The 27,441-nt window shown below is 41.0% G+C and overlaps 1 protein-coding gene across 1 annotated transcript in view; it reads right to left on the reverse strand.

Annotated features, from left to right (window-relative positions):
* The window catches only part of PSD3 (pleckstrin and Sec7 domain containing 3), a 536,273-nt gene extending 519,374 nt beyond the window's left edge, over positions 1-16,899 (reverse strand). Inside the window, exon 1 of the mRNA XM_036011513.1 lies at positions 16,136-16,899. The gene's annotated coding sequence lies outside the window, so the exon portion shown is untranslated. The remainder of the gene's footprint in view (positions 1-16,135) is intronic.
* Positions 16,900-27,441: the final 10,542 nt, after the last annotated feature.

Below are 27,441 nucleotides of genomic sequence, written 5' to 3' on the forward strand. Positions count from 1 at the left end.
AGTATGGTTACAAAATAGAGGGAAAAGTGAAGGCTCTGAAAAATGGAAAAAAGGAAAATGCACGGGGAACCAACAGGGGAGGGAAGGAAAATGGGACTCAAATCAACGGTTTGGAGCAGAAGGAAGAAAGAAACATTCAACCAGAACACAATGAAGAAATAAGAATTCAAAAAAATGAGAAGAGGCTTAGGAACCTCTGGGACAACTTTAAACATTCCAACATCTGAATCACAGGGGTGCCAGAAAGAGAAGAGGAAGAGCAAATATAAAAAACTTATTTTAAAAAATAATGACAAGAACTTCCCGAGTCTGGCAAAGGAAATAGACTTCCAGGAAGTCCAGGAAGTTCAAAGAGCCCCAAAGAAGTTGGACCTAAGGAAGCACACATCAAGGCACATCATAATTTCATTACCCAAGATTAAAGATAAGGAGAGAACCTTAAAAGCAACAAGAAAAAAGGAAACAGTTACCTACAAAGGAGTTCCCATAAGACTGTCAGCTGATAGTCTTAGGATTTCTCAAAAGAAACCTTGTAGGTAAGAAAGGGCTGGAAAGAAGTATTCAAAGTCATGAAAGGTAAGGACCTACATCCAAGATTACTCTATCCAGAAAAGCTACAATTTAGAATGGAAGGGCAGATAAAGTGCTTTCCAGATAAGGTCAAGTTAAAGGAGTTCACCATCACCAAGTCCTTATTATATAAAATGTTAAAGGGGCTTATCTAAGAAAAAGAATATGATCAAAACTATGAACAGTAAAATGACAACAAACTCACAACTATCAACCAAACCAAATAAATAAATAAATAGATAGATAGATAAATAAATAAATAAAGCGAACTAGAACAGGAAGAAAATCACAGAAATGGAGATCACATGGATGGTTACCAGTGGGGAGGTGGAGTGGGGAGAAATGGGGAAAAGGTACAGGGAATAAAAAGCATAAATGGTAAGTACAAAATAGACAGGGGGAGGTTAAGAACAATATGGGAAATAAAGAAGCCAAAGAACTTATATATACGACCCATGGACATGAAGTAAGGGGAGGGAGGAATGCAGGTGGGAGGGCTTGCAGTGTGGAGCGGAATAAAGGTGGGGGGAATGGGACAACTGTAATAACATAATCAATGTATTTAAAAACAAAAAAATTAAAAAGGAACAGCCATATGACTCAGCAATTCCACTTCTGGATATATATGCATAGAAAACCAAAACATTAATTTGAAAGAATATATGCATCCCTATGCTCATTGCAGCATTATTTACAATAACCAAGATACAGAAGCAATCTCCATGGATGAAAAAATTGTGGCACATATATACAATGGAATATTACTTGACCATAAAAAGAATAAAATCTTACCATTTGCCCCAGTATGGATGGACCTATATATAGCCATGGGAAATAACCTAGAGAAAGGGAAATACCACATATTTCACTACATGTAGAATCTAAAGAATAAAAAGAATAAAGATTAGATTCTAATTTTCTGATAATTAGAAGAAGGGGATGTTATAAGGGAGAATTAGGAGGTAAAACCAAAGAGACTAAAAAAGAAGAGAAAGAAAGAGGCAAAGGCTAAAAGGACTTCCTTGGCTTTCTTTGTCTTCCTGCTGGCAATTGTTACCTCTGCTCTCAATTCCTGTTTGAAAAGTGAAAGGAAGCATTCCAGATGAGAAAAGGCAAAGAAAACACTTGTTTGGCAATCATAACCCAATGTAATATTGTTGGTTTGTTCCCCCAAGTTTTCTCTACAATTACTGTGCTAACATACTCATAGACCCAGGTCTAAATAAGAGGGATGGCACAGTTCTATTAGACTCAGGACACCAAACGTTTAGATTAAAAAATATGGAGGCACCTCTGCTGCTGTGTGTGTTTAATGCTCAAACCAGTTTCAGTGTTTTTCATCAGCCCCTGCAGATGCAAGTGCCAGACCAATGGTCCCATAAGAGCACAGTCCCCATGGGCCATGGGGCTCTGCTTCCTCCAGTTGCCCGAGTGTGTGAACCTCTGCTGGCTGGATACCCACAGCCACACCCACAGCACCATCTTTGCTCACTGTTACAGTGTTTAAGCTCGAGCTGAGACGGCAATCCTACCTCTTATCTCTTTCAACACATGAAATTTTTACAAAGTTGAAATACAACGTGGAGAATATAAAAGAGGAGACTAGTGTTCTAAGAGTGCTTCAAAAGACATAAACACCTAAAACTTAAAAAATAAATAAAGTGAGGTCAAACCAAGGAAAACGCATCTAGGGTACTCTTGCGTCATTTCTTTGAATAATGACGCAGGGAATTTGGGTTGTGTTTCAATTCCAAAGGTAAAATTTCCAGAGAGATTCCCAGTGCCCTATGATTTGGCTATAGGAGCATGTCCTGATTCAATCCTGTCACCTGGGTGGATGACAGATAATTAAATATTCTGGGTCAAATAGGCCAACTGGATTAAAGATGCAACTGAACTGTTGATTGGATAAATGGATCCAGCCTCAGCAAGAGCCATCTGACACTAAGTCCTAGGAGCCATTTGCAAAGGCGAAACCAGAGACAGGTGTCCCATAGCCACCAAACACTGAGAAAAACATGGTTTGGCTTCTTCATCTCAGTATTTTTCATATGCCGTGTTACACTTTTGAGGTCATAGGAGGTAACAAGGTTTTTTAAATATAATTTTTCTCAATATGTGCTCTTCATTAAAAATTCCCACATTAATTTTGTGTTTCTCTTCCATACACAGAGGGTGAGAACAGAAACTGATTTAAGTCCCACGAGTAACGATCATGCTGTAACATTACCATTAGAGCCACAGTTCTCAAAGTGCAGTCTCTGAACCAACAGATCTGCATCACCCTGCAAGTTGCTGGCTTCCCCAGAACCACTGAATCAAAAACTCCGGAGGTGAGCTCCGGCAACCTGTTTGTAACCAGCGCTCCAGCTGATTCTGATGCAAGGCCAAGTTCAAGAAAAACACTATCATTATCTTTTACTGATCACAGGGATTCATTACTATAAATTAAGCAAAAGGAAATGACTGAATTGGTCATTTTGGGGTCTATTCTCACATCTGCTATTGAGCAAGATAGATAATTTTGGAATTCCTGTGTTCTCATGTATCTAAAACATAAATCCACTGAAAGGGAATTCTGAAAGGATAGCTTCCTTGTTGTTTGCCATTCAATTTCTGAAGAAATATTAGATCCTGGAAAAAAAAACCCAACTTTGTAGCTGAGTTGCTGACATTGTAGATTATTCTAAAAGATGCGATGATATTGCAAAATTTCACACTCTGGGTGGCATCTGACTAGATTGGGCAACTTAAACTCCCAGAGTAATTAGTGGGTGCTCTGACTGCAAAAAGAGCTGTGATGGAAATCTACACACAAAGGAATAGACAACTTTTTGTTTAGATGTGAGTGGATGGAAAGATATGGAAGAGCAAAGAAAAGAACAAACAATATATAGTATCATCAGCATGATCAACTCCTTCCCACTCAGGTCACTTCCATTTTAAATAAAGCTGTTTTATTCCTGTGTGAATCCTTGAAACTATCGAGAATATAAGGTCTTTTTATAAATCTTTGCAACTTAAAAGCATGACTAAAGAAATGCTCCCTGGAAAATTATTGAGGGTTCACATTCTCTAAAAATAGGCCTCAAAAAAGGAAAACCAAGGGACCATTTGTATCTGATAAAATCATATCTTTACTTCCTCTAAAAAACAAAACAAAAACAGTACATTGGGCTTTTAATGAGTGTTGGAAATAAACTTTCCTAAGACATGGGAGAGTGCAACATTAACTTAATTTTGGACTCCTAAAACTCAGCTACCTCCCTGTGGGATCAGGTTTCCTTCTTTGCTGATGCTGTGGGGGCAGGAAGGGCCTTGGAATTCCTAGAGCTTCTTGGACAGGCTTTCTGCCCTTTCCTTCTCCCTCAGGGTCACAAGATGTATACAAGTCTCACATCTTCAGGTTTCTTTGCTACAGTACTTTTCAAGAAGTCTTTCCCTTTCAGTTTAGTGTTTGTGCAAATTCTGTCATCTGTGTCTTCTGTTCTTTAGAAGAAAGTTGAAAGTGCAATTTGGGGGGAGGTTATTCATGGTTTCCAGCAAAATAGTCCCATGAGCAAAAAGGAAGGAAGGGCAGAAAAGAAAAAAAATGGAAGAGGAAGGAAGACTTAGTTAAAATGAGAAGTAGGCAAGCAACTACAGTCTTTACACATAAATCTGGGGCACAGATGAATGACCTGACTTTGGAGAAGCTTCTAAGGGAATACACCCAGAAACTACAGGAAGGCTTCACTGGCCAATTTCCGGGATGTTTCTCAATGCTGTGGTGAAGAGGTGTTATGTACCTCGTAATAAGCACTGCAATTTTCTAAATAAAGATACAGTACTTGTGCCTCAAAAATATTTTATGCAATGACTCTTCACTTACAATGGAATGTGCTGCACCGTCTCTACTGGGAGACAGGGCTCACGAGGGCTCAAAGACTCAGTTTAGGAAAATGTTGCGCCAATATTCATTTTGAGTTCATCTAAAGGGCTCAGAGGCAAATACTGCTCCAAGGTTTTACATATCCTCATAAAACCCTCTTTTGTTCTGATCCTTTTCAACAGCCAGCACACTACAAAGGCCTTTCTCACTGAAAGTACCTTCCTTCCTCTACTAGGGCAGGGCAAGAAGGGAAACAAAAATGTCAGCGTCTAGATTTGTGTGTCAGATATTTCGAAGCATTCTAATTTCTGTAATACCCTAGGGAAGAAGTGAAAATGGAAACCATGGGATGCTCCATGCCTAGAAATGTTGCTAGAAAGAACACGGTAGGAGCCAAGCCCAGTCCATCTCCTCCACCCCAATTAAAACTGATTGCAGGAAAGAACCGTAGGAGACATTCAAGGGTGAAATTAGGTGGAGAGGGAGAAGTGAGCTGCTTCATAGACCCAAGGGAGGAGTTTTCAGAAGGGAGGTTGTAGGTCCCGGAACACTGCCACTCAAAAGGACACTGGACTTGAGATCATGGGTGACCTCTGCTATGTCAAGTTCAGTTGAATGGGGAGGACAGGAACCAGGTTCAAGAGAGTGAGAAGTACATGAGAGAACAGAAACCAGCAATTGAAGCAAACGCTACCAAGAAGCTTGGCAGTGAAACAAAGGAGAAGGGAAGGGAGGTAACTGGATGGGACAGGGTGACATTGGGGAAGGAAAATGCTCGTACCCACCTATAGGCAGGGACAAAGGAATAAATAGAAGACAGAAACACAGTTGGAAAACTAATGAAATAAATCTCCAGAGATGGTGGGAAGAGAATGATTGTTAGCAAAGCTGAAAAAAATTTTGGGAAGAAGTGAGAATTTTTTCCCTCTAAGATAGGAGGGAGAATAAGATGGGTAACTTCAGAAGTGGACAAGAAGGAAACTGAGGCATGAAATGCCTCATGGCTCCTTTTCTGAATAACCTTGGAAGCCAGGCTCTCTGTCGAGAGCAGACATGGCTAGTGGAAGTAGAAACAGGAGTAAACTGAGCTTATGTAGAGATATATGGTCACTTATCTAAAAAAAAAAAACATTTTACTTAAAGCTTCTTCCTCCAATCACTACATTTTCTGGTAAAAGGACACTTTACTTTTTAATCTTTTTATTGAATTTTTGGGGGTGACATCGGTTAATAAAATCATACAGGTTTCAGGTGTACAACTCTATAATACAGCATCTGTATGTTGTATTGTGTGTTCACCACCTAAAATGAGAAGAAAATTGGGGCCCAACATGATGAGGAGGCAGGAGCAGAAGTAACAGTGATTGGCACCATTTTTGTCTGAAAGAAAAACAACAGTCAGCCGTGACCTCAGATCTGAATGGGACACATGGTTGTTGCTGCAGTTGCTCTCACTGGGGACACAAATAACATCAACCCCAGGCAAGCCGAGGACTGCCTTCACTCTTGGACTCTCGGCCATCACGGGCTGAGAAAACTTGTCATAACCTCACTTCAGGTGTCCCTGGCCTGCTTGCTTGGCTCAAAACAGGGAAGCAGAGTGTAGCTCCACATCTGCATTTACATCCCCTTTAAGGTCCTAATGCCTGGCTTCTGCCAAGCCCAGAGGAACACGAAACTCAGCACAGAGTCGAAGGAAATAAGTCTCAGCACAGCACCAGGTAATACTGCTTTCTGGCTGCTTTCTACAAAGCTCAGAAAACAGTAAGCTGTAAGAAGCTAGGTTTTATTAGAAATGGGAAAATATTCAGCTTACCATATAGACACTGAATTAATATGTGTAATAATCCTTTTTAAATATTAAACCTAAAATATGTGTGATCACAAAATGTTTGAGTATACCAATACTCAATACTCTATATCCTAGAATACTGATTATGTTTCCAATAGATAAACTACCACCAGGTAAAGACTGGTGTTTTGAAGTTTGGATACACAGATGAGCTGTGTGTATTTTCTAGCTAAAAAGTAATACACTTAGTCACCATTCATCCAATTATTCTTTTCTAAAAATATATTGAGAGGAAAAGCATTTACTAACTCTTGCATAACCAACATAAGTCCATACAAAACAAGATTGAAAGAAACTCAAACACCCAGGGATATTTTGGTACTAAATAAACTAGAATTCAAGTTTAATACTTCTGACTTTAATACTCACTGAGCCTTTTCTTAAGATCAGAAATTACCTAAGACTTCTATGTTACATATACAGAACAAACTTACTTGACAAGAAAACATATTGCTTTAGCTATCAGGCCTTTAATTACTTCCTTATTTTAATTACTAAGAATTTGTCTATATTTTTTCTCCTAATTATAGCAATCTGAATTCTCTGAATCTTCTTTTCTAAGAGAAAGTTACTTCCTTTCTGCTCTAAAACCCTGAGTATTTTCTTCCTTATGACTAGCACAAGGAAAAAAAAAAAGAAAAACCCCATGGCACATAACTATATTTTCCAGTACCTTCCTCTAGTTCTGTAGTGAAAGAGTTGCCTGGCAATTAAGTTACTAACTTTCTTTGAATGACTCCCTCTTTATTTTCAAGTTTTATGTTGCACTGAATAGTTTCTTTGCTTGAGACTCTTAGTCCTAAGAGGTTTCTTGTACTCTTTTCTAGTTGTATTGAGACATAATTGACACACAGCATTGTACAAGTTTAAGGTGAACAGCAGCATAGTGATTTCACTTAAATATATTGTAAAATGATTAAGATACTTTTTAGTGCATCAAACCATTTTTTCTAAACATTTTAAGATAAACCACACCCAAAAAATGTTTTTAGCTAAGCTATTCAGTAGTTTCTTAAAATATCTGTTTAGAAAAAATAATTTAAATCTTCCAGTATTTTCCCCTTCATCAAATTTGTTGACTATACCCATTTCACACATTAATATATTAAAGCAAATTTATTTATTTATTGAGGCAATTTTATTTTTATCTTCAATCATTAAAGTCTTTACCTTATGAGATAGTTCTGAAAATTATGATTAATATAAATTAATTACATGTAATATAAAATACTTAGGAAAGTGCCTATAAGTAAGCAAGTGTTAAAAAATGTTAGCTGCATGGATAGAACTGGAGAACATTATGCTAAGTGAAATAAACCAGGCTGTGAGCAACAAATACCATATGATCTCACCTTTAACTAGAACCTAATCAACAAAACAAACGAGCAAGCAAAATACAGCCAGAGGCATTGAAATTAAGAATAATCTGACAGTAACCAGAGGGGACGGGGGAGGGAATAATGAGGGGAAAGGGCGAAGGGTTTTCAGGAACAACGATAAAGGACACATGGACAAAACCAAGATGGGGGTGGAAGCAAGGGAGAGAGGTGGAGATGGCTGGAGTGGGGAGGGAGTGGTCGGGGGTAAATGCAGACAACTGTAATTGAACAACAATAAAATAATTTTAAAAAATCATACATGATAGTGAAAGAAAAATAAAAATATTTTTAATACTAAAAAATGGTAGCTGCTATTATCATTTCAGGATTAAGAAAATATTGATTATTCTGATAGTTGGTCTGTATTTTCTGCTTACAAAATCTATGAGACTTTTTTTTCTGAGAAGTCACTCAAATGTCAAATTTTTAAAAGATATTAAACTCCTTGTTTAAAAGTGAGCAGGAATTGTGGTTAACCAAAAATCTCCTACAAAAACTTCAGACATATGTATAGAACAGAACAAACTGCAAGGCCAAGCATGAGATGTAAACTATAAAGTTTATGTTTGTTATCATTCCCTAAGCAGATCTCTCAAACTCTAAATTATCAGATTCTGCTAATGGTTCATCCAACAAAATACTGGTGAGGTCATATTACTCATGAATTTTCCTGAAGTGTGGCTCCAGGAAAACTGTATGAGTCATAGTCTGCTCTTTTGTAACTGTTACAAGACACGAAATATTTAAAAATTGCAAAAAAAAAATGCAGCATTTTACCATACTGTGCTAGACAGTAGAGTCTTCAGAATGTGGGGAGTGGGGAATGAAACCTCCCGTAAATGGGGATTGCATGTTTTAGTGTAAAAGTACATGTTTCAGTCAAACTGCAGGCTATTTCCAGGGGCACATCTGGAAAGAAACCAAACAGGTCAAAGAAGCCCAAGTACACAGTCTGTCACTTTAATGGTGAGAAATTTTTTTTCCTGTGAAGGTCTACTTCTGACTATACTCAACTAAAGACTTCATGTAAATTCAAGCAATTTAGTTTTTGAGATAATAGTAAAATTGACTATACTCAACTGAAGACTTCATGTAAATTCAAGCAATTTAGTTTTTGAGATAATAGTAAAATAATCCAATCACTTTGCTAATTAAGAACAGACGATGTCGAACTTTAACTAAAAACAGCCATAATCTAAAATGTATTTCGAAAGGCAGAGAGGATGGAGGAAGGACAAAGGAGACAAAGGGGAGGCTCGAGAAAGAGAAGGAAAAAGAGGAGAGAACAAGTAGTATTCTAATAGAAATATTTCACATAAAAAGAAAAACAAACTTTAGGAAAGTTATAACAGAGGCAAAGTGATATAGGAGAACAATGAAAAGAGCTCCTTTTGCATTCAAGGAAAAGAAAAGACTTAGCTAGCTATCACAAAGTGCCCCTCCGTGGGGTCTCCCAGTGTGTGCACACCAGCACTGTACAGCAGTGCCGGGTTCCCCGCGGCCTTTGGTGGAGGCTGTGTTGTCTAACAGGGGGATGTTTGCCTATCTGATACACGAGATGTAGTATCTTGGTGTAGTTTGCTTTCTAACTTCTTATTTAAGTATAATACACATACAGAAAAGTACACACGTCGTAAGTACATAGATGGTGAATTTTCACAAACTGCACACCCATGTAACCACCACACTTATGAAGAAACAGAAAATTCCTAGTACTCTAGAAGTCGTCTTGAATTCTCTTAGTGAATTTTAACTTTTATTTCTCTTACTTTAAGCAAGGGTGAGCTTCTTTTCATAGTTTTAAGAGCCATATACATTTTTGTGATTTTCTGTTTGAATATTTTGCCATTTTTCTACTGAATGAACCACAGTATGAATTCTAGGAAAGCCACAAGGTTTTTAGGAGAATTATACTAGTAGAAACAACATCAACTGGGACAGAAAAGGATAAAAACATTACAAAATAAGAAGAACTCTAGACCCCAAAATTTCTACAGACAGGAAGCAGAATAGGAAAAGTACTCAGCCACACACAGGGACTACATTTTACTCAAAGCGAGGAGTTGAGAGCTCAGCGGGCAGAGTCAGGAGTTGTGGGGAACCGTTCCTAGAGTAGTAGGCCTGCGTCTCATCAAGAACCTGGCAATAGGTGCCTGACAGGCTTTAGAGTTTACTGTTACTGTGTCCTTCCTGTTTTCCCCCCTTTTAAATGAGAGCATCTATAGCAGTTAGCTAAATAGTTTGCAAGGCTTTAGATTGATAGGAATGTTATTAAAGTAGCTGCATGTAAAAAATCGCACTTGAGAGGCCTTGGCTACACCCATACTTGACTTAAATAACTTGAACATGATTCTTAAGCTGAAGCCTGGCACCTTCATGCACAACATCTTGGGGTCTTACAAGAAGGAATGAGTGTGTTTTGCTTTTGGTTGGGATGTGGATTATTGAAGTCAGAGAACAAGCTGTAGAATATTGTATTTTCCAAAAATGGACAACATTCCTGATCCCACAGACTCTCTTGAGAACTTTTTAATTCTCCCATTAAGAGATACAGTCTGTCACCTCCCCTTGAACTTAATTGTGATTTGATGACTGTTTCAATGAATAGAATATGGCAGAAGTGACACAAATGGCTTCCAAGGCAAGGTCATTACAAGGAGTACAATTTCTTCCTGGCTCACGCACGTGCGCTCTCTCTCTCTCCCTCTCTCTCTCTCTCCCCCTCTCTCAACACTAGCCCTTGGAGCCCTGAGCTGCCACCACATAAGAAGTCTGAGGCTGCTGTGCTATGAGGAAGCACAGACCACTTGTGAGGAGAGGTCTCATGCACAGAGAGGTGCCAGGCCAGTCCCCCAACGTTCCAGCACACTACTGACCCCGCAGCAGCCACCATCAGACTGCACCACATTAGACACCATGAGCCAGGGCTGCGCAGCCGGGCTACTCTCAAGTCCCCTTCCACAAAAATCAGGAGAAATAACAGATAAGTCTTATTCTGAGACATTAAGTTTTGGGGTTATTTGTTTCACAGCACTAGATAACCCAAACAGATGCTGATTCTTGCTCACAAAATAAGATAATTCCAATTATCTACTGAATTTAAACTCAACAAGAAACTCAGGAGTGGCGTGTGAAAAACAGATCAGTTCTGAAATTCATTCTGGAATAAGAGATGTTGGTTAATTTTATACACATTATCTATAATTTAGTTATGAGTGCCTTATACTCTAATTTGCAAGAATAAGATATAATGCTTGAGTTTTCTAGCCAACATTTATTTAATTAGTATAAAATTTTAATATTTCCCACAGAACTAAGCTAAGTTAAAAGAATTTAGTCAGCACAAATTAGAATAATAAATAAGAAGAACAATACCACCAAAAGCACACATATTCTAGGAATAACGTTGGAAATACTGTCCTCAGATCTTCAGCAGTTATTTATAAGCTTTGCTCTGAATGAAAATGTTAAAGAAGCCATTTGGTAGAAATTATTTCTCGAGTCAAAATAATATTCCTTTTAAGCATAGCTGGTCAATTAAATTTATCTAAAGAAAGTTGGGACTTGACAGCTTTGAAAACAGCTTTGGACTGGCTAGATTGGGACTTTCATCATTTGATATTATCAAAGGCCCAAACACAGTCACTGGATATAATTTCTAATAATTTTATCCTATCATACTTAAAAATAGCACCAAACTCTTTCCTTGACTAATGTAGTAAGCACCAATAAAAATATTGGTTTATATAATTTTGATACAGAAAAAATATCTGACCTTAACTTGTGAGCATAGAAATGGCATTAAATTACTGAGGCACTAAGGTGTCACTAGTGCTATAATTCAATTATAAAAAAAATAGTGTTTGACTAACTTTTTAAGTGATGAATGTGGTTTTCTTCTGAAATCCTTTAGAGTCTCAGCACATTTTATGATATTCAATGTGTGTTTCCTCTTCCTCATTAGTGGTTTTTATTAATTTTAACAGGAGATTGGGATGTAACTTGTTTTGTTTCAGTTTTTCCCCGAAGACTGACAAATAATAGATTCCAGGTACTGCCAAATTTCAAAGCCCACCTAGACAAGGCCCATAAGAAGTGGAAACCGCTCCATATAAAACTGAACACATCACCCCACTGAAGCTGTGAAAAGACTGGGTGTGAAGAGGAAGAGAATGATTTCTTCTGGTCAAGTTGTGGTATATTATGCTTCCTTTAGCGGCCTAACCCTGTCATTGGGGAGGAGAGGAGGAGGCTCTGCCCAACCCTAGTCTGAGCAGGAGAGGAGCTTCAGTAGGACCATGTGCAGAGTTTGGCACAAGCTTAAAGGGTAGCTGAGATGTGCTGCTAGATCCACCTGACGTGGCAGAGAAGAGAAAGGGCTGCATTGGGAGTCCACCACCCTCTGCCAATGAATGGCTGGACACAGGTGCACATGTCTTCCCTTGGGTCAGTGGGGCATCCCAGAGACAAGAGCCAGAAAGGATCATTTACACAAGGGGATGTTTCCCCAAGGACTTCTGCTGGGGACAAGCCTAACTCACCGCAGCAGAATGAAACTGGAGGCATGCCTTAGTCAAAGGGGCTGAGGGTTAGAAGTGGATAATGACCAGCCAGGCAAGTCAAGATCCACTTCAACAGAATTTAGTCAGAAGAGCCCAGAGGGATTCTTTAAAAACTCTTGAAAGCTCCCTCATCCCCCAGAACATGAATTGGCTGTGGCAATTCCAAGAGCACCCACAACATATCTGCTCAGATGGACCATCTACAGCTCTCATGAGCCTTATCTCCCCTTCCTCGGTGGGTCAGACTAGCTGTCTATGGTGGTAGTCCAGGTAGAGATCAGACAGGAGAGAAAGATGAGAACAGAGAGCAGAAGTACAGCATTAATCATGCCTTTTTATTTTCTTTATGCCTCATACTTTGACATATGGGATCTTGGTGACCCTAGAGACACTGCCCCTCCCAAGGCTAGATAATTCCTAGAGACTTGCCTGGGAGTGTACCTTTCATAGGCAAACTAGCCAGTCCAAAGCCCGTACCCATCACACTCTGAGCCATTATCTCCCTGTCCTAATCACCCCAAGACCAAGTACCAGAAAACTAGAGACAGCCCTTATACCCCAGAGCCTGCTGAAGTTATTCAAAGCAGCCAATCCTAAACCCATCTGCCTGCCTTGCCCATTCCCATGGAAACCACAATAGGAGCACTTGCCCAATATTTCCTTCATTCCTTCTATCTCCAACCAACCCTGGTGCTTCTGCATGTGCCTCTGTGTGCCATGTGACACCTTTTACTTCTAGGAAACTATGAATAAACACACCTCCCTCATGACAGTCATTTCTTTGTCTGCATGACCTGCTGTACCTGAGTAAAATAAAATTCTGGTACTCTGTAAGCAGGAAGCCACCCCATAGGAAGCATGAAAGAGGCTTCAGGGAGGGAGAAGCCTCTCTCCTAAATGAGGTTGGACACTCGATTATTTCACTAGATTGGGCAGTTAAATACAGACATGAGACTCGTCTTGAAACTAATAGTGACAGAAGATGCTTTGTTCTCAAGGGGTAAAACAGCCCGGCAAAGCTATGAGATCCACCTGAGAGAATGTAAGCTTCTGGGAAGAAACAGTTTGTTACTAAAGATCTTAAGGTAACCTTTAGTCTGTAATATAAGATTTTATCCAGAGCTTGCCTAGCCACAGTATTCAGAAAACAGCATGCCCGATCTGTTGCAGCACCTTTCGGTCATCTTGGCCACCCATGCCCAGCTTGGCCAGAGCATCTGTGTACACTCCTTGTTAATAGAAACAATTCAGAATCATTTATCATGATTCCTTCCTTTCAACTCGCCCCATTCTGTTCTTACCTCATCACCAACTTTAGCTTCCAACGTTTCTCCTTGCCTTGATCCTCAGATCCACATACCTCTCTTCCTTGCTATGATCTTAATGCTCCAGTGTTCTCCCTCTCCACTTGAGTCTTCATCTCACCCCTCCAGGATCAAGTTCAGAGCCACCCCAGTAAGCCTCAGTTTCTTTCATGCCTAGGACAACCACTGCTTGGGCAACACTAACCCTATTATAGTCATATGCCACGTGATGACGGGGATATGTTCTCAGAAATGCACTGTTAGGTGATTCGTCATTGTGCGAACATCAGAGTGCACGTGCACAAACTACTGAAATACAGCGTGGAGGCTGCAACCAACTAGACTCTATGGCACAGCCTATTGTTCCTAGGCTGCAGACCTATACAGCGTGTTATTGTACTGAATACTGTATGCTATTATAACACAGGGGCAAGTTTTTGTGTATCTAAACATACTGAAACATAGAAAGGGTACAGCCAAAACACAGTATGAAAGATAAGAAATGGCACATTGTATATATAGGGCATATGCTATGAACAGAACTGGCAGGACTGGCAATTGCTCTGGGTGAGCCATTGAGTGAGCTGTAAGTGACTGGGAAGGCTAAGACATTAGTGTGCACTACTGTAAGCTTTAAACACTTAGGCTATGCTAAATTTATAAAACAACACTAGATTAAATCAAGCACAAGAGAAAATTATGCAATCAAAAAACAGTAAATATGAGATGTGTGAGGCTGCTGCTGGTATAACAGCATACTATTTTACAGAAAACCTTTTTTTGTATAAGTAGAAAGAGTATACTCTAAAACAGCAATATAAAGTATAGTATAGCAAATACATAAGTCAACAGCATAGTTGTTTTTGTCATTATAAAGTATTGTGTACTGTACACAATCATATTGCTATACCCTTATATGGCCGGCAGTATAGTGGGTTTACACCAGAATCACCACAAACATGTGAGCAATGTGTTGCACTAGGATGTTATGATGGCTACAATGTCACAGCGCCATAGGAATTGTCAGCTCCATTAAAATCTTATAGGACCATTGTCATATACGTGATCCGCCACTGACCAGAACATCCTTATGTGGCAATGACTGACTATACAGCGTTCCTAAGTGTCACTGGCTGACTTGTATTTGTTTACAAGGGCGGGAAAAGCCTGTTCTCTTCTCTCTCCACACACAGCAATTCTGCATAGATTGCAGGGGGTTCAGAGGCCTCTCAGGTTCACCCAAGGATAAACCATCTAGAATCCCCTAGATCCCTTCAGGGTTTCTCTCATTTAGTCAGGATCTCTTTCTGAAAATTTCATTTCCTCCTTTTCAAAGACAAAGAGAGAGCATCTAGAAAACAGACTGAGAAGGCTCCTTTTTCCCCCTCATCTCAGGAAAGCAAAACTCCCAGGACAGAGGACGGGGAACATCACATCTCATGACTGAAAAAGCTCTTCCTGAGAAACATGTCTTTTCAGTGCATATTGCAAAGTACATCCTCAGATACTCCTGTCCTCCCCAACCCCTGTCCCCAAAATCTTACCCCTATGCTTATAGCCTGCTCATTTACCTAATTGAAATTATGCAATTCTTTTTCACAGATTCTAACACAATGATACTTAGTCATTATTATTAATAACACTAATTATAATATATACTCTTCTTAGGAGCATACAGCATAACACAAGTGTCATGCTTTCTAATAATATTCTAATTATTTACAAACTATGAATTTTGTGTAATCGTCATTTATCTTTAAAGGGAATTCTGACACTTCCTGTGCTTGGAAACTGCACTGCTTGATAGTTGGTTATCTGATATATCCAGTTAATGAGTTTCTCTGTGACATGTAAGAAACTGCAGTGATTTCACATTTAGGTATTTCTCCACTTGCTTGATAAGGGCAAAGGACCATATAAAGGCCAATTTAGTGGATCTGATTGCAAAAAAAAAAAGGGCAATTTTATGGATAAGCAGAAAGTTAAAAGTTCTCTTTTCTACCTCTGTTTTTTTCTAAGTTTAAATGTCAAGTTTTTCTTTGGCGATACATGAAATATTATCCTGATATCATTACTGTTCACAGATTTCCTTTACGATGTATTTGTCATCAACTTAATGCTTTGGTTATAATTTTGTCTATTTAACACCAAAGATATTAAATAAAGGGCAAAAGCAACATTTTTTAAAATGGAACTATATCTCCTTAAATCAGGATAGAATAAACTTGAGATTTCTAATAAAATCATCCCTCAGTTATATTTATAAAAATTCTACATATCCAACCAGTCAATATTTCAGAATGCATTAAAAGAAAAGCATAATTCACAGGTCATCAACCTGCCTGGATCTTCAGATACCAAGCCACTGACCATTTGATTTTATGCTACAGTAGATTTAGATGGTAAAACAAGAATATTTTTCTTAGCCCAGCAAAAAACCCTAAATGGTTTCCGTTACCATGTGAGAATTCTTATCTTTATACAGTCACAATTATACAAAGGGTAGTATTTTTTAGGACTTAAATATCTCTTCCTAAAATATATCCTCTCTACAATTTTTCTTCACATGAACATTTCAATGCCAACCAGTGACTTACCAGGCTTGCATCTGGTCAAGTTCTTGGAGAGGTTCCTCTTTGCTTTGAGGCTGTGTCTGAAACTTGAAATGTAAAATGCACTCAGTTAAGCTGCCTGATGTCAGTGATTGTTTATTCCAGAGGACTCCACAACAGACTAAAAATGCCAATCTCTTTTTTCTGTAAAATCTTCAAATGATGTTCTTCCTCATTCTTTCTCTTCTACACTTCAGGCCACAATTGAAAACCACTCAATCTTGGTTGATTTGTCAAAGAAAAGGTGTAAAAAGTACATATATCAAGCAAATTAGGAATCATCAATTGCAAAATGATATACAAGTTTCTTCAAAGAGTTGTAGCTAACCCCATGATCTCTCTGGTTGTATTTGTCAAAAGAGAAAGTTTTTTTTCAATGCTGGAATGATCTCAGTGCAGCATGGGACACTTCTGCTAGCCGGGAGTGAAAGGGAGAGTGATTCTAAAACAAGCCAGAGGGTAACCAGATCCTTTGGCTTTGATAATTAATCCAAAGCCAGTTACAGGAAGTGCACTGGTTAGCTGAAGTTAGAGAAACAGTGGCCTCTTATGGAGTCCCAGATGCCACACTGATTGCATTCGGTGTGGTAGCTTGTAGTCTCTTTGACACCAAGTGAAAACACGGAGTGAGCGGGCTACCACAGGAAAGGCCTTTTAGGCTTAATTATTTCATTTTTAGAAATAACATCAAAAAGCTCCCATTCTGTTATTATCCCATATCCCTTTTTCCCAGCAGTGCTCACCTTCCTTGTCTAGACACTTTAAAGATGCAAACATATGCTAATGAGGCTCAACTTTTAAAATGTTAGTATCAACCTGTGAATTTTGAGTTTCCTAATGTTCCTGGCATCCTCTGTGGTGATATCATAAGCAAACAATCTTACAGTGTTTACTTTAACAACCTAAAATATCGAAACATATTGTGCAACTGGAAAAAATCTTCTATTTCTCTATGGAGCAGTTTTGCCCACTTCACATATAAAATACAGGCAAGGATCACAAACACTGGGGGATGGCGAGAGACGGTGAGAAATTCATAATTTTTTATGCTGTTTCACTAATGCAAGCACAGCCAAGAAAATTAGCACATGTGGGTCTATCAAAGTGTAATAACAAGCTGATCCTAAAGTAAACCAGACAGGCCGGCTGCACCTGACCCTTTTCAGATTTGGCATTTACTGGGGTTTGGGGAACTTTGTATTTAGGCATCTCTGCAGGCCTACCAGGCAGACCCTAGTGTCTCACCTGGGATATGGCAGGGGGACATCCAGAACAGACAGTGACGGTAAATATGAACAAGGCCAGTGAATTTACTCTGGGAGGAGACAAAATATTTGAAGAACACTCCCTGAACTTTGAGCAGCATGTATTTGGTGGGAAACACCACCGCACAGCTGAAAGTAAAATAAATGCAAAGATAAACCAAAAGAAGGAATCTATTTATCAGAAACTTACCTGTCAGAGACCATTCCCATGGCTTTCCATTTAAGTGACAGCACAAGGATACGCGAAATGACACAGTCAGCAAAAAACTTGGACTCTGGCCATTTTCCCACTCCATGCCGCCTCAAATATGAGGCCCTGTCACATCGTATTTTCTGATTACTAAGCACAAAGCTAGGAATTATCATGGATCAATATCAAGATTCTAAGATAAATTATTTTACTGGTTTTCAATTATTATTTTCTTCAAGGGCACACTCTGGTCTTATATCCTAGAAATACTTTAGATTAAATATGAATTCCTAAAGAATTCTCAACACGTAAATGTTTCATAGTGTCACTGGATGGTCAATTTTCATTATTCCTGAACACTCATTTGTTGAAAACATGTTGCAGTCCCAGCGGCAAACCAAGAGAAATTGTGGCAAAGGTCTCCTTAAAGTGAGCGACCCTAATGAAACACATTGTACAACGAAGCATTGTTTGCCATTGTGACATAACTGCATTCTTATCTACTTCCGGAGTTGCCTTTGTATTTAATCTGAGCTGTAAACAGCTTCCAACGGCCAGGCCGCTTGACGGAGGGGCGCCCCGATTTCCTTTCAGTCAGGCCCACAGCCCGGCTCTGTTTGGGGGCATTTTATCTCCTTGGGCGCTGGTCCCTCTCCCGTGGACGTCGCCTCTGCCTCCCTGCCCCGCCTCAGTGTCTTCTACCCACTCCGCTGATGTTTTCTAAGTCAGACACAGAAGGATGAGCTCTCTCTACCCATTATATACTGTTTTATTTCGAAACAGTTGTAAAGCACACAACACATCTAAAGATTTTAACCAGCAGCAGGTGGTCTCATTTCTTTCTCTCTTTTGATAATATTCTTCTCATTATAAAAGATAAAGGTTCATTGTAAAAAATTAGTAAATTCTAGAAAAGCACAAAAGTGATAATATAACTCATTCACATACCATTAGCCAGAGATAATCACTCTTAAAGCTTTCTTCCAGTCCTTTTTTCAATTCATATATTTATTTTAAATATCCAGATATCATTGTAATCTGTTTTCTCCATCTACGTTTATATTTTGAATATGTCTCAATGTTCTTCAAATATGATTTTAATGTCTACGAAATTTTCATAATTTATTTACTTCTTCCCCCACGGTAGAACATTTAGATATGTACCAATTTTTTTATTATTTTAAGGAATATTACTTAGAATATCTTTCTAGATATTTTTTAATTGCCTCTCTTCATTACAACAGCACGTGTACGTAACAAGTTCAGTCACCTGTGCGGTGAGGGCTGCCCTCGAATTTTCTCCACACGAAGGCCCAGGGAGATTCTACGACTTGCCCGAGGCCACAGAACTAGGGGCGGTCCTGTGCTGCACGACATTTTGCCCAATGACGGACCGCAGGTAGAAAGGCGGTCCAGTCAGGTTATAATGCGGCTGAAAAACTCCTAGCGCCCAGAGACGTCGTGGTTGTCGTAAAGTCGTGTCGTAATTCACGTGTCATGTCGTAACTCGGGCTTTACTCACGTGCTGGTGGCGCCGCGGCTGTGAGCAAGCTCGCTGCGCTGCCCGCCGGGTTAAAGCTCGGCACAGTCGCTGTAGTCACTAGACCTTCGGGTTTGTGTGAATGCGCTCTATGACAAGTCCCGCTACAACGAAATCGCCTAACAAAGTTTTCAGAATGTATCCCATCATTAGCGGAGCATCGCTGTATTTCTGAAATTTGGAATTCTTTGCTGCTTGTTCATTTTCTCCATCTTGCATGCTTAATCAAACACTTATCCATTTGAATTGCCTTTTTTAAACCCATTTATTTCTGTTTTACACTATGACTACCTCGTTCCAGGCCCTTGCTCGTAGCCACACCCCGAAGCCCCTTAGAGGGCCTTCCTGCCTCTGGGACCTCCCTTTTCGGTTCCTTCCTACTCACGTCTATCGTGTGGGTCTCTCTTTATGCCACTATCCTGTTCAAAAACTTCACTGACTTCTTAGAAAAACCCTAGATGAAATATAAACACTTGTGCCTGACTCTCAAAGCCCCATGTTCCCCATTCAGTCTTACCTCATCCACTCCCCTTTCTGTCTGCTCGCTGTCCCATTCCTAGCTTCCTGCCTTCATTACTACTTTAAGAGGTAAATACTTTCCCTTATAATATTTACCCCATTCAGAATACTCATTCTTCTGTTTCACTCATCGCTTGGAATTGTACTCAGTCCTCCAAGGCCCAATTCAAGTCTCATTTACTCCCTGAAATAGAGTGAGCTTTCCACTGCATTTGGATGTGGCCAAATTGACTTCAAAGCTCTGCCTTTCTTCTTTTGCTTGGGAGGGTTGGGGAGAAATAATTTATTCCTCTGAGCCTATTTCTGCATATGCAAATATAAATGATTATACTGATATCTGCCCTCTATCAACCTCCTGACATCTCAGGAAGGATTGGATGTATGTTACAAAACTTTGACAAGCTAAGTGCTGGACAAATGAGGGAAAATATTTCCCGTACTTTGAACCACTTCAGTATCCTAGCCTGTACCACATAATGTAGCACTAAGTTACATTCTGTGCTATCATTCACTCTCATGTTTTTTGTGTGTTATTCATTTTCCTCAGCTTGGCTGTAAAGTCTCTGAATATAATACAGTATCTTATATGACTTCTATAATTCCCAGAGCTTAACCCTGCACGTTGTCTTCAAGAGTGCTAGTCTAATCTGGATGAGTCCTAGCTAGTAAGGTCTGGATTTGGGTCACATTGGGATTCAGATATCAATGGAAGAGCCCCAGACTACTGTGTATCTTCTGGAGCAGGAAAGTCTTATACTTGGGAGAGTCCTAGAAGTCTAGGACCAAGGTTAGCATATGTGCGCCTTTGTGAAGTCCATGAAAATGTAGGCTTAGTTTGGATCTTGCCTCCCAGAGACATTCACTGAATTTTCACAGCAACCCTTACTAGGCACACTTACTGAGACCAGAGAACAGAAGCAAGGGTGTCCTGTAGACACATAGGAGCAGTACGTAGACCTTTGGGTATCGTGGTCAGGAAGGTCAGTCTCCCTAATCATGATCTGCTGAGGTCTTCTTATAAGTTACCCACTTCATCCGAAATTCATTTCTCAGTTTTGTTTATCTAGTAAAAAGAGACCTAAAGAACATTTCCCCCTAATAGGTATACCCCTAAAAAAGCCAGTTCTAGGGTTAAGATTAGCGTTAGTGACAAAGAATAGGGTTGAGGCTAGAGTTAGGTTAGTGCTACATTTAAGTTTAGAGGTAGGGTTACAGTTAGATTTGTGATGATTGACAGAATTAAAACGTAGTGTAGATTTGGGCGTGTAGATGTAGGTTTATGCCGGGATTAGTGTTAGTGTTACACTTAGGTTTCAGGTTGGTGCTGCAGTCAGGGGTAGAAGGCTACAGTTTAGGCTTAGAATTAAGGTTGGGATTAGGTTAGATTTCTGGTTACAAAGGACACTTCTACAAGAAATTGTAAGTATTTCAAAAACTGCTCTTAAAAATTGTGCTTTGTATACAGTAAAAGACAATGGGCCTTTTGCATTTTTGCCAGCTTCCCTGGGCCTATTACAGCACTGTTGGGAAAGAACCTTCATCTACAGCTTCCCAAGGTTAAATGCAACTGTATAGTTTCCCAGAGTTTATCCAAGTGTCTTGTCAACCTATATTTCTGAACAGGCAAGTAAACACTTTCAATGTTGGTGTTAGCACCCTAGAGTTTAATTTGTAGATTGTTTTTAGTTTGCACTGCTCCCTTCCCGTCCTGATATGCCCAGCGCTCCACATAAGAGCTGACGCCATTGAAGAAACAAACCACGATCTGAGTCCAACTTACATTTTACCTGAAAACTATATTTTAAAATAAACACTATATCCTTTGGAAACACTGGTTACTTGTCAAGCACCATAAATGGAAAACAATCTGTTTTGATAGAATCATACTTCCAAACTGTTAGATACTGCTCACATCTGTATTTCCAGCCCAGGCCTCTTTCTCAAACTACAGACTTGGATTTTCAATGAATGAATGATGTCCCATGTAGCACTTGAACTTTCAACAGGCCCAACAGTGAGCCCATTACCTCCATAAGCCTCACCTAACATGCCTGCTTCTCCTTCTTTTCCATTCTTTCTCATGGTCGCACCATTTACCAAACGCTCCACAACAAAAACCTTCACTCAACTCTCCCTCCCTCACCTTCCACTGTCTCATCTTACTGTAAAACACTCTCAAGTCTCCTCTGCAGCACCCCACCATCCTCAGTTGGGCCCTCATCATCTCTCGCCTAAAACATTGCAACAGCCTCTTAAATAACCTTCAGATCATTTTCCTGCTTTCAAGTTCTTCCTTATTCAATCTGCCCCCCTACCTTGTCACCACACTGTGACATCTTTGTCAAGTCATGCACTCTCTGAAAATCTTTCCTGAATTCCCTTCCAGAGCCTCTTCCATGAAACTTTCTCCCTCCTCTCTTCCCCTAGAACTTTCCAGTTCCTCCTTTTGCATCCTGTCACACCCTGTGCATCAATGTACACTCACCACACTTTCTTACACTCGTGTCCCTGGAGGAGACAGCAAACTTCTGGGCACTGAGACTCTCCTTCATTCCCACACTGCTGTTGCACTGAGGAGCGCTTGCCACGTACTGAGTGCCCACAACATTTTGCCAGAAAAAAAAAAGCTATGTACAGCACTCACTAACTCTCAAAGATCCTCTTTACATATTAGTACACCCAGACCCAAAATAAAACTTCTGCTGTGTGAGGTTTCTTTAAAAGGCACACCCTGCATCTTAACAGGAAGTTTCAGATTGATAAACAGCTGGCGGGACAAACTAGATAGTATCCAGTGAATGGCCAGTCAGCTGTCACTGCTGCTAACTAGATGCAGGGAGAGAGTAACAACAGAGACAAAACGTTATTCTTCACTGATGGAAGATTTTTCAAGATGCTCAAAAGCTCTGGGTGTCAGGGCATGCATGTTTCTCTACACCAGGGTTAAACATCGGGCACAGAAAAAGACTGTGACAAAAATGAGTACAGAAACTGGATCGACACCAAAATTGTGGCCACAGAATATCCACCACCAACTTTGTCCACTTGTGTAACATAGAGCTTTGTACATGGCGTGTGCTCAGTTTTTACTTGCTATTCATCAAAATATAGACAATATATGTATTTTTGTAACCTCGCTATCTGTGTTGCAACAGAACTAAGCTGGGGGAGGGGGCGGTGTCCCAATTTTAAAACCAAGAGCTCAGCAGCCCATCTGCATCATGCAGCGGAGGACCTCACAGCCACAGCCGTGGCCACAGGCTGCCTGTACCATATGCCAGCACTTGAAGCCTTTGCTCTCAGGGGAAAAAATGGTAAATCCCAGTACTCTGAGAGGTTAGATCCTGCTGAGAACTTGGAAAGGTGCATGTGGTCAGAGAGACAGGAGGGAATGAGGGGTGGGGATGTGGGATTGTGGCCAGACGGTGCATAAAAACAGAACTCAGACCCACAGTCTCTGTAGCAACAGTCCAAATAGCCAAAATTTGGTGAATAAATGCAGGCTTTGTTCATGCTTGCTCTGCCACCCACCATGCTTACAACTCAGGACCAGCCAGAGAAAGCCAGGTCGACTCTCCAATCCATCACACAGGATGCTCGTCTCGTTTCCCCAGGTCAACAGCCTCCAGGAGGCTGATCCGACACCTTCTTCCCAGTTTTCTAGTATAAAGCTTTCCCATTTCCTGCCAACCTCGGAGTCTCTGCCCAATGCAAGTGCTATTGGCTGAACCCTGTGCCACAGTTAAGTTCTGAATAAATAGCCACTACTGCTTCTCATTTGGGTGGTCTTCCTGGATTTCCACCCTGGGTGTCTTCAAAACTTTCTGAGAGCCCGCTGTGTGTGATAGAAAGAGGACTCAGCTTGCAAGGAAGACTGAGAGGTGGGATCCAGAACTGGAAGGGGGGCACTTCTGAGTTCCTTTGGGAGTAGCTGGGGGTGCAGGTAAAAGGCACAGGGTGATCCCTGTGGCCGGGGTCTGGGATCCCCCGGAGAATAGCGGAGAAGAGGAGGAAATATGCTCAGTAGTGGGCCAGTGGTGACCCGTTCAGGCAGAGGGGTTTGTGTGGCTTGTGCTAGGCCTCCAGGCAGTGGCGGTGGTGGTGGTGGCAGTATTGACACAGAAGCTGACTGGCTATGCAGCAAGGAGGCCCCACAGGGGGAGTGGGGCCAGCCTCCGGTGCTATGCACACTGTTCCCTTGGGAAGACCCCACCGTTCAAGCCCACCATTGTCCTGGAGCTGGAGTGGTGGCTTGTCATCCTAGAGGTGGCCACTCATCTGTCAGTGACAGCTTCAATGACTGTAGCAGGAGGAGCAGCTCTGCAGCCCAGAGAAACTCATCAGCATGGCCTCCAGGTGGAGGAGGTCCCCTCAAAAAACCTCACAGTGGGTGACAGGGTGCGGTCCCGCAGGGCAACGTGCTGCAGTGGAGCTGTGGCTCCTCTGGCAGCACCTGAGAATGGATGACAGCATCCACACCAGGCAGTCTCAGACGGTGAAGAAGGCGCTGACCCGAGACCCCATTCTGCTTTCTGGGTCCTAGGTGACTGATGACCACATTTGGCCTTAACTGGCAAGCGGGCCTCATCATGTCTTTGCTGACTTCTCAAACAGAGAGCAAGGACAGTGTAAAGAAAAGAGACTGTCATAGGACCAGAGGGGACAAAACAGCCCAAGAGTGAAAGCAAAATGTGGCTGAATCAGACATTATTAAAACCAAAGAATGGTGGGTTTTAAAAGACACAGTTATCCAGAATGGTGGCAAGTGTGACTTGCTAATAGCTCTCTCCTCGCTTGTCTTCTTGACAAACCCTTCGCATGCTGTATCCACTAACTCATCAGTGGTTGGTTCAGGGCTCGTCCCCAGAGGCAGCAACTCCTCCAACATTCAGGCCTAACCTCATGCAGATCAGTGGCGCTCCAGCAGCCAGAGAAGGCCCAGGCTTGCTGTTCGAAGCCCTCCGGTGACGGGAAACCCAGGCAGTGGGTGCCCAGGAGATACAGAGGGATCACCCACAGTGTCTGTTATAGACTATTCCTTGCGCCACTCAGATCCCCTTGTGCCCAGATTAAGTTCACTCTGTTCTGTCATGCAGTGGCCAGTCACAATATTTAAATACATAAATGAACAGATTTTCTTCAAAGTACAATAGGACAGTCCCTGGGACATGCTACAGAAGTTGGCGTGAAAGCCAGAATTTTTATTTGACGCTTTCCTCTGACACCCACTCTGGACTCTCATGCTTGGCCAGCGGTTCCTCTAGGTTGCTCTAGGTCTAGGCTGCTTGCCAACAGGATAACCTGGGCCTTCGTCCCTGAGTGTCTGATGCCCTGGCTACCAGGCCATTGTCATGGAATGGCTGCTGTGGTTGTCCAGTATTTGTTTAGAACACTAGGCATACAGGGATCAATATGCATCCAGGTTAGTGCTCAAGTTCAAATGTACTTCTCCTTGCCCCATGACACAGCAGCTGTTCTAGCTCCTCATGATAATCGCTGCGTAATTCCTTTCTTTGCCAGATGGTCTGCTGGCACGAGGATCTGAAATGATTGGGTTGACATTACAGCTTAGGTCTGCAGAAGCTTTACAGTGTCCCATGAGAGAAGTAACTAACCATCTTGCACCTCCTTTCGGGTAACAAGGACCCCTAGCCCAGCAGAGGGACCCGATGCACAAATTTCCCAAGCTAGTCACTAGGAGCGATGGCAAGAGGGGCTATGCCCACTCCAACCTCTTGGTTCTCAGACCCGTGCATTCTAGCTAACTATGAAGAAATAGCACGTTATAATGCCTTTTGGTTCAAAATCTATCATCCTCATCTAGGAGGACAGCTGTCCAGCCCAAAGCTATTGCCTTTGGTACAGCTTTACGTTCTAATACTCTATCAGGCCAGCAGCACACACCACACACAGTGGTGTGTGACAAAACCAGCGGATCCCACAGGCATGTACACGTTGTCACATAAAGTGGGCCCCTTGGTCTGAACCAGGTTAGGTGGGAACTTTTGTATGGTATCAGACCCTCGGTGAGAACTCAGACAGAGGTGCTGGCCAAGATACTGATGTTTTCTATTTTGCTCTTATTTATGAGGGATCACTCCTTTTTTCTCAGAGCATATTCCTTATTCCAGGAAAGGGAAACTCGTCAGTAGAAAACATGTCAATGACAATAAGGATGATTTAAGAAGGATGAGAGAGTCCAACATAATCGCCTGCCATCCAATGGCTGATTAATCACTGTGAAATATGAAAGCATATACTGTATGCGCTCTGGTATGAGCATACTGAATATGTAACTGGTGTACCAGAACTTGAGCAGCAGTTGTCACTAGATCAGCCTGGATGAGAGGGACTCCGTGCTGTTGGTCTCAGGCATGGCCTCCATCTCCACAACTGTGCCTGTGGCTTTTATGGGTCAAGTTCATTAGTATATATTCATTCACAACAATCTTCAAAACATTTTTTTGTGTCTGAAGTTATTTCCACTTTTTGTTACATATATTATATATTTGCTGCTTCTCTCTTTTTCCTTTCACATACCTTTCTTACTAATCTTTTTTTCACAAACCAGCTGCTGGTTTTGTTCATCTAGGTTGGTAGTTTTCCTCTTGTATCTCATTAGTTTCTGTCCTTAGTTTTGTTTCCTTTCTTGATGTTTCTTTATGTTTGTTCCATTGCTCTTTCTCCAAACTCTTGAGTTGGACAATTAGCTCATGATTTTTAGCCTTTTTTATTTCCTTTTAAACATATTTAAGGTTGTAATTTTACGTAAAAGTACTTCTTCAGCTTTTCCACACATCTGAACATGTAGTATTTTCATTCTCCCATAATTATACAATTTATTAATTTTTTTAAAATTGTGTATTCTTTTTTAAAAGGTTTTATTTATTTATTTTTAGAGAGAGGGGAAGGATGGGAGAGAGGGAAAGAAATGTCAATGTGTGGTTGCCTCTTGTGTGCCCCCTACTGGGGACCTGGCCTACAACCCAGGCATGTGCCCTGACTGGGAACTGAACTGGCGATCTTTTGGTGTATGCAGGCCGGTGCTCAATCCACTGTGCCACACCAGCCAGGGTGCATTTATTATTTTTATTTCCTCTTAAACCAAGGCTAATTTAGTAAATTTTCTAACATAATCTTTTTAGTTATAATTTGCTATTAATTTCTAATTTTACTGAATAAGCTACAATTTCTACTTCAATAAATCCTAAGTTGCAAGTCCTCAGGAATACTTCCTATCCCGATACACAGCAGACATGGCAGCGTTTCCTTGTTCCCTTCCTGTGTGGGTTCAGGCCTCCCAGCCGGGCTAGTGTAAAGGACACACTCAGGCCTCAGCAGGCTGTGGGGCGAAAGCTCCATGTCCCATCTCCTAGGGCAGCATGGCATCAGGCGAACCCCCTTCATTCTTAGCACCTGAGCATTTCTCTTTCTCTTCTGCAAGCTCAGTCCTGTTATAAAAGGGTCGTTTGCAATACAGCATTGTGAAGAGTTTGAAGGAGGAGGTTTTTCAGGCTATTTAGTCTTCTCTGTTGCTTATAGCTGGAACCAGTTCAAACAATACAGATGGGTGTGAAGTGAGGGTCCGAGTTGGTAGTCTCAATCTCTAGAGCTAACCTCTGTGAACAGTGTGGTCTCTTTCCCACAAGACTTTTCTCTAAGCAGAGACAGCGCTCCGTGTTCGGGGGAGTGATGAGAGAGAGCCCGGGTTCTGAGGCTCAGCTCTGCAGCAAACGCACTACCTGTGTGACTTTGAGAAAAACCGTTACATCCATAG

The sequence above is a fragment of the Phyllostomus discolor genome, chromosome 11, assembly GCF_004126475.2.
Source record: "Phyllostomus discolor isolate MPI-MPIP mPhyDis1 chromosome 11, mPhyDis1.pri.v3, whole genome shotgun sequence".
Classification (NCBI taxonomy): domain Eukaryota; kingdom Metazoa; phylum Chordata; class Mammalia; order Chiroptera; family Phyllostomidae; genus Phyllostomus; species Phyllostomus discolor.